The 7,991-nt window shown below is 35.8% G+C and overlaps 2 pseudogenes; both read right to left on the bottom strand.

The window, feature by feature from the left end:
• Positions 1-1,942: 1,942 nt before the first annotated feature.
• LOC102585569 (probable receptor-like protein kinase At1g67000) lies at positions 1,943-5,178 on the bottom strand (annotated as a pseudogene).
• Positions 5,179-6,005: 827 nt separating this feature from the next.
• Positions 6,006-7,991, bottom strand: part of LOC107060005 (probable receptor-like protein kinase At5g39030) — an 8,085-nt pseudogene continuing 6,099 nt past the window's right edge.

Here is a 7,991-nt window from a genome sequence, read left to right as displayed (position 1 = left end):
AAAAAAATATATTTTAATTATGATTTATAGTACTTTTAAATATAACGTATAGTGTGTTTGTAGGCTCTTATTAGATTGAAAAAATATTTTAAATTAGTAATTATTGTAATTAATAGTGTATATTACGTAATTTTCAAATTTGTAATAAATTTTTTTAAATATTAAGTCTAATAATTTATAGTATCTTAAATGTAATCTTTGAATACACATAAATTAAAAAAAGAAATAAGACAAATAAATTATAAATTGAATAATTGACATTTTCAAATATTAATTTACCACAAAATGAAAGTGAAGGAAGAAGTTGTGAGGCAAAAATAAAGAGAAATTATTTGAAAAGGTGTCAAATAGACAGAAAAACGGGCCCACATGCATTGAATAGTTGGCAGCCATTGAGTGGGTCACTAATACACGTGGCAGCGTTTGCATTTCACGCTTTTGGCTCCAAAAATCGCGTGTTTATTTATTTAAAGGTAGGATAGTTAAAGTGCCTATTTGTGCATTATGAAAGTTGGAGGTCAAAGTTAAAATTTGAAGCCAAGTTTAGGGGCCAATATATGTATTATGCCAAAAGTAAATGCTTGTTACATCAATTCATGTTTGTGACTTGACATTTACAATTCTTGTTAAATTTTATAATACTTAGATAATTTTGGAAAAGTTACAAGTAAAGCGCTCTCTATCAAAAATGATTTTATGAATGTGAGACTTTTAATTTGGCAAAACACCTAGTTTTGTTTTTTGTATTTGTTATTTTGATGTCTAGAATTTACTTTTGAAGCTTGATTAATTTGAATTTACATCACATAATTAATATCCATTAAAGCGAGAAATACCCCATAACATGATTATTTTTTATTTCATTCATAGTTTTCCCATTTAATCTTGTATTAAATTTCCTATGTTATTTGCTTCTTTTCCAAGCATATAAAAGGGAAATATCTCTAAAATCATTGAAGGAAAAGAAAACTACTAGAACTTACTTTAATCTTGAAAAACTTTTAGGCAAAGTCCTTCCACTTGAAGAAATTAGAGTATACTTTAAAAAATATGTTGTTCATCTTGTATTCCTAAAATACTTAGAACATAAATTTTGAAGAACTTGATAAAAAACAACAAAGTTTAAAGAGCATTTTCAAAACCAGAAAACTAAAACTAGTAGAGAAAGTAGAATTAGATACAAATTAGAAACAATATATGAAATATTTTTCTTAAAGAAGAAAATCGAGCCCACTGAATGCACAGTGTCCCCTTAAGAAAATTATTCCCCTCAAGTACCCGAGGTTAATGAAATATATTCTCTCAGGATAGAACGGTCTTACTCACCGGTGTATCGGTACCTAAAATCACGGTGTCAGCGAACCACTCAACGGCAGTAAAGTACACTTAGAATACTAGATTTAGTAGTAGCAGAAGAAGTCCAGAAAATTAGTTCAACTAAAATGAGAGGAAATCCCTCAATTTATAGAAAACAAAGGGTAGTGTGAAAAGGTTCTTATTGTGCCTTACTGGAAGGTCACAAATCTTTGGAAAAGTCATAATCTTTCGAAAAAGTCACAACCTTTCATCAAAGTCACAATTTTTCATAAAAGTTGCAACTCTTCATAAAAGTCGCAACTCTTCATTTTCCATTCACACCTTTTAAAACCCAACAAAGTATATACATGTATTATTATTCAATGATAACTTATAATTCCTATAATGAGTAGCAAATAATAGGTTTCAATTTTCAATTAGGTAATACCAATTGGAAGCCATAATTATTTCATTATTAGTCTTGTAAAGTAAACTTTCTTTTTAAGTATTAAAATACCTCAATATTTGTTATCATCAAGTATTATTGTGAGATGAATATATACATATTTTTTTCAATCACTCGGTTCAAATCTTAGAAAGCATTTTTTATACCACTAATGAAAATCACAAAATGAAATTAAAGGATATGGTTGAACACTTGAACTATATCTTTCTTTCTCTTTGCTAGTTAAGTACTAGCAAATTCTTAGTCAACTAAACATTTTACTCTTACATTTCTTTCAAACCATTTTCTGAAAAATGATTTTCTTGAACTTGGGGTCTATCGAGAACAACCTCTCTACTCTACAAATGTAGATGTAAGGTCTGCGTACACCCTAGCCTTCTCACGCCCCCATTGTGGGACTATACTGGCTATGTTGTTGTTGTTGTCAGTTCTATTATTGATGAATCTACCTCTGATCTTGAGGGGGAAAATAGATAAGGCTTGGGAGGCATTTGCAAAGAGTCTAGTTTCCCTTCTAACATTTCCACAACCTTGCTCATCGATGGTCGATTTGAGGGATCAGTCTGTATGCACCATAAACTCGCTATCACCATTTTTCTTGCACATTCGTTCTCCTCTTCATTCATTACTCCGATTAGTTGAAGCTCCTCATCTATTTCAATTCGTCGATAGAGCCAATGTGGAAAGTAGATTTCACTCGTGCGATCAACTCCAACATCAACATTCTTTCTTCCTCCAACCATCTCTAGGACCATCATTCCATAGCTATAGACGTCAGACTTGTGAGAGACACCTCCCAAGTTTCTGCAAACAATTTCTGGAGCAATATAACCAATAGTCCCTCGTGGACCTAACATTGACACAACACTCTCCTGTTTCATGCACATTTTGGCAAGACCAAAGTCGGAAACCTTAGGACAAAAATCTTCATCAAGCAGGATATTATGAGGCTTTATATCAAAATGCAAAATCCGAGTGTTACAACCACGGTGCAAGTACTCTAATCCTCGAGCAATGCCTAATGCAATTTTGTACAATATTGGCCAGCCTAATTGGCGAACTCCGTTAGATCTTTCCTCATAGATAAATTTTTCAAGAGATCCATTTGGCATGAACTCATATACAAGAGCTCTTTTGTGACCTTCAAAACAAAATCCCACAAGGCTCACAATGTTAACATGTGATGTTCTGCTAATACTTGCCACTTCGTTAATGAAATCTTCACCACTGCCTTTTAGTTCATTCAGGACCTTTACTGCCACTTCACTCCCATTACTCAAACTTCCTCTGTACACATTACCAAATCCTCCTTGTCCTAGTTTGCTTCTGAAGCGACCGGTGATTCTTTGATGTCTGTATAATTGTATCTGTTTGGAGCATATGATCCATAGTTCTTTAAGAATTCTTCAACTTTTTGGTGATCCTCAGCATTAGATTCCCAAAACCTGAGGTATTTGTACCACAAATTTTTTTTTCTGAAGCAAAAGAGTAGTAAAGCCAACAGTCCAACAGTAAACAAACTTGCACCTGTGGGAAAAAAATGAAGTCATGCCCCATCAGAGAATACAACAACAACATAATAGCCGGTGTAATCCACAAAGTAGTATCTGGGGAGGGTAGGTGTAAGCAGATCTTACACTACCTATGGATCCTCGGGACAAGAAAAAAAAACAGTTGGGAAAAGGAAATAACAAAAATGAAGAAACCACGGCAAAATACTATAGAAAGTGTGACCAAACATTCTAAACAATAACTACAACTAAAAATATGACAATCGAAGTACAAGAAGCGACAGTAACAGTAACAGAAATCTAGCAACAAGAAACTACAGGATTATTGCAATGACTACTAATAGGAAAGGATAATCAAGAACATCTGCAACACCAATACATGTGGCCACCAATACGACTACTAATAGGAAAGGATAAAAAATGAAGTCATGCCCCATCAGAAAATACAACAACATATACAGTATAATCCCACAAAGTAGGGTCTGGGGAGGGTAGGTGTAGGAAGACCTTACCGCTACCTAAGAGGTAGAGAGGTTGTTTCCAATAGACCCCCGGTTCAAGAAAAAAGAAAAGCAGTTCGGAAAAGGAAATAACAAACATGAAGTACAAGAAGCAACAGATAGTAACAAAATTTTAGAAACAAGAATCTACAGGAGTAATGCTCGACTACTAATAGGAAAGGATAAGCAAGACCATCTGCAACACCAATACCTGTGGCCACCATGAACCAGATTGTCGAAAGGTAACCCCTTTTTGATGTTCCTGCTGTTAGAATGCTAACATCTGCAGCACCAACACTTATGAGTTTCAGATTATAAAACTTATCTCCGATTAAGCAAAAAAGTCTATTAATGATAGAAGGAGAATAAGTGTTTAATTTTGAATGAATACAAGTTTGCTCCCACATGGCTCCGTCCCTGTCCCTACCCCAATTTTTTTGAAGAAAATAAAACTATCTAAATAAGGGATAATATTAACTTGACCTTTGAAATGAAGTACATATATGGAGATGTCTACCTTTATGACAAGAAAATTTGTTGGTTTTATCAGTCTGGCACTGACCTCCACCTTGGTGACATTGGTAACAGTCGTAAGACAGTTCCCATTGTACCAGAAAAACGTGACTTAACATTTTGAACACATCTCTATCATATGCTAACGTGTCAATTGGCAATCTGATAAGTGAACAATTCGCAGGAAGATTGCCTGCTCGAATGTCTTCATCATCATCTCCAGAAAGCTTGTAGTATATGCTAAAGTCTTTACAACCATTGTACATTTTATAACCAGCAAAATGATCATTCTTCTTCTGGGTAGTGTTTGGGGAATTACGACTCGTGCTGTTACATTTGAAGAAGTCGTGAAGCGTAGGGGTAGTGAAAGAAATAGAAGGAGAGTCTTGAAGGGAGAAACTTTTGCTAAAAGTCTGGCACTTGTGTTGCCTCAACATGGTATGAAGCTTCGGGTCCAAGAGCCAAACTGTAAAATTATGCGGTTTTTCCATAGGATTGTACCAATCCCCTCCTGGAAGCAGTTGGATTCTTGGATATGGTTTAGTATCACAACCAGACATGGTCATTAGTCCGCAATCAGATCGTGAGGAAAGAGAGAAAGGAAAGCTCAAGTCAGTAAGATTCCCACATGAAAAGAACTTTGGACAAGTTGAATCATTTCTTCCCTTTGTCTGAACTAACATCAGAAGGAAGCAAATAAAAGAATAAGCCAAAGTCATATTGAATCTATACTGCAATAAGAGGAAAAACTAGAAGGTTTGTGAATTGTAATACTAGCTAGCTCACCAGAAATCTCTTATAAGATCAAGTTCAATAACTTCTAAACACTGTAACTATTACAAGTCTTTGTCACTGGTAAACTTTGTCAAAAAGAAACCAAACGTATAACAAGGGTCTTTCTAGCCATTGACACCAGTGGAAAGACTTGACTGCTTAAGTCTGCAAACAAACAGCCACTTCTCATTATTTTCATTTCTAGCCAAAATCTTTGGAAAATGACTTGAACTGTAGAAATAGAAGCTATATTCATTTCAGTTGACTGAAATTTTAATGGTATGCAGATAGATCCAAAGGTGAAAATAAAAAAGGGAATGGTTCTTGTCACACCCTAAAAGGCACGTAAAAATAGTATGTAAATACAAAATTGCAACCTTCCCTTTGCTCACTTTCTCATTTAGATACTACCAAGAAAGTTTTTTCAAGATTGGCGGAGTATACACAGAATAAGCCTGGCTATGTTCATGCCATCTTCTCCAAAGTTATGAGAAAGAATCAAATCATGAATCACTATCCTTACCATAAGGAAGACACACTATAAGTCTATGGCTAAGGTTGAAACAATAGTGCATATCACTGTGATATGAAATACTCAAATTGATACTATTACGTGCATAGATTTCTAACCATGGCCCCTCCATTCCAGGAGTTCCAGTAGTACTTCATATTGTAAGTTTTTTTTTTTTTAATTTCTGCCATTCATTTTCTGTTACACCAGTTTTTGACCCCAAAAGGCAACAAAAGAGAGGGTCTTTGGACAGGAGCCGCTGGTTTGCACCTGCCATTATATACAACAGCTCTTACATAATGAAATAAAAATTGGATTACTTTCATTCATATATACATAGCTCAAGAAACTTCTCACACTAGTACATTCATAATCTTAAAAAAATCATATCAATAACAAAGAAAGGGGGTATTGAACTTTAACTACTTTGTAGTAGTTATATCAGAGCAAATAAAGGCTAGGTCAGTTCTACTACTGATGAATCTACCTCGGTTCTTGACGGAGAATATAGGTAAGGCTTGGGAAGCATTTGCAAAGAATCTAGGTTTCCTTCTAACATTTCCACAATCTTGCTCATGGATGGTCGATTTGAGGGATCAGTCTGTATGCACCATAAACTCACCATCACCATCTTTCTTGCACATTCTTTCTCCTCTTCATTCATTATCCCGATTAGTTGAAGCTCTTCGCCTAGTTCAAGTCATTGATAAAGCCAATGTGGAAAGTAGATTTCACTCGTGCGATCAACTCCTTCATCAACATTTTTTCTTCCTCCAACCATCTCTAGAATCATCATTCCATAGCTATAGACATCAGACTTGTGAGAGACACCTCCCAAGTTTCTACAAACAATTTCTGGAGCAATATAACCGATAGTCCCTCGTGGGCCTAACATTGACACGATACTCTCCTTTTTCATGCACAGTTTGGCAAGACCAAAGTCTGAGATCTTAGGACAAAAATCTTCATCAAGAAGGATATTATGAGGCTTTCTATCAAAATGCAAAATCCGAGTGTTACAACCACGGTGCAAGTACTCCAATCCTCGAGCAATGCCTAGTGCAATTTTGTATAATATTGGCCAACCTAATTGGCGAACACTGTCGGATCTTTCCTCATAGATAAACTTTTCAAGAGATCCATTTGGCATGAACTCATATACAAGAGCTCTTTTGTGACCTTCAAAACAAAATCCCACAAGGCTCACAATGTTAACATGTGAAGTTCTGCTAATACTTGCCACCTCGTTAATGAAATCTTCAACACTGCCTTTTAGTTCATTCAGGACCTTTACTGCTACTTCACTCCCATTACTCAAACTTCCTCTGTACACATTACCAATCCTCCTTGTCCTAGTTTGCTTCTGAAGCGATCGGTGATTCTTTTGATGTCTGTATAATTGTATCTGTTTGGAGCATATGATCCATAGTTCTTTAAGAATTTTTCAACTTTTTGGTGATCCTCAGCGTTAGATTCCCAAAACCTAATGTATTTGTACCACAAAATCTCTTTTTTGAAGCAGAAGAGTAAAACCAACAGCCCAATAGTAAACAAACTTGCACCTGTGGGAAAAAAATAAAGTCATGCCCCATGAGGGACCACAACAACAACATAATAGCCAGTGTAATTGTAACATCCGGCAATTTGAAATAACTATGAAGAGGCTTAGAATTGGAAATAGTCATTTTTGGAAAGAATTTAAGAACCTGGAAATTTGGTTAAGTATGGGAAAAAGTGAGGTTTTGGCCAACTTTGAACAGCCATAAATCCTAGATCAGGATGAGTTAGGTGTAGTTCCAATTATGTTTGCGAAGCTCGTGGAATGATATTTCCAAAACCACCGAGTTTGCTCGATTCCGAGTTTGTACGAGTGAGTTATCCCTTTTGGAAGTTGGGCAGTTGGCAGGGAAGTCAGTCCGGAAATTTGTAAGGGTAATTTGGTCTTTTCCCTAACCAATTCTTTTGGTTATATTAATGTGTTAGACTGATTTTTATATCAGTTCTTCCTTTTTTTAAAAGAGTGAGAGTGAGGGTTAGAGGAGAAGAAGAGGAGAAAGAAAGGATCCAGCAAGGATTCGTCAAAGATCGTCGTGGATATCGTCGGGGGTGATCCCTACTAGGTATGTGAGTTCATAGTGTTGGGTTGGTTCTTTCCTCCACACGCCAAACTCGTTTTATTTCCGAGAGAAGATTGATTGTGTTTGTTGAAGTTGTTGGTTGTGATTGTGTTGAAGTTCTTGTTGATTTGGGGCATGTTTCCGGGTCAAATCTATTGTATGTTGAGGGGTTTTATGAGTCTAAGTGTTTGGGGATGAAACCTTTGAAGTTAAGGTGGTTTAGAGTTGGAAAAACAAGGGAGAAAAGTCGAGTTTTCGGGGGAAAGGGGTGGCGCGTCGCGCCTGCCAGCGCGCCCCAAAAGA

This window comes from Solanum tuberosum, unplaced genomic scaffold (assembly GCF_000226075.1).
Source record: "Solanum tuberosum cultivar DM 1-3 516 R44 unplaced genomic scaffold, SolTub_3.0 scf00051, whole genome shotgun sequence".
NCBI lineage: Eukaryota > Viridiplantae > Streptophyta > Magnoliopsida > Solanales > Solanaceae > Solanum > Solanum tuberosum.
The sequence above is the reverse complement of the archived record's forward strand: the minus strand, read 5'-3'. Positions and strand labels throughout refer to the sequence as shown.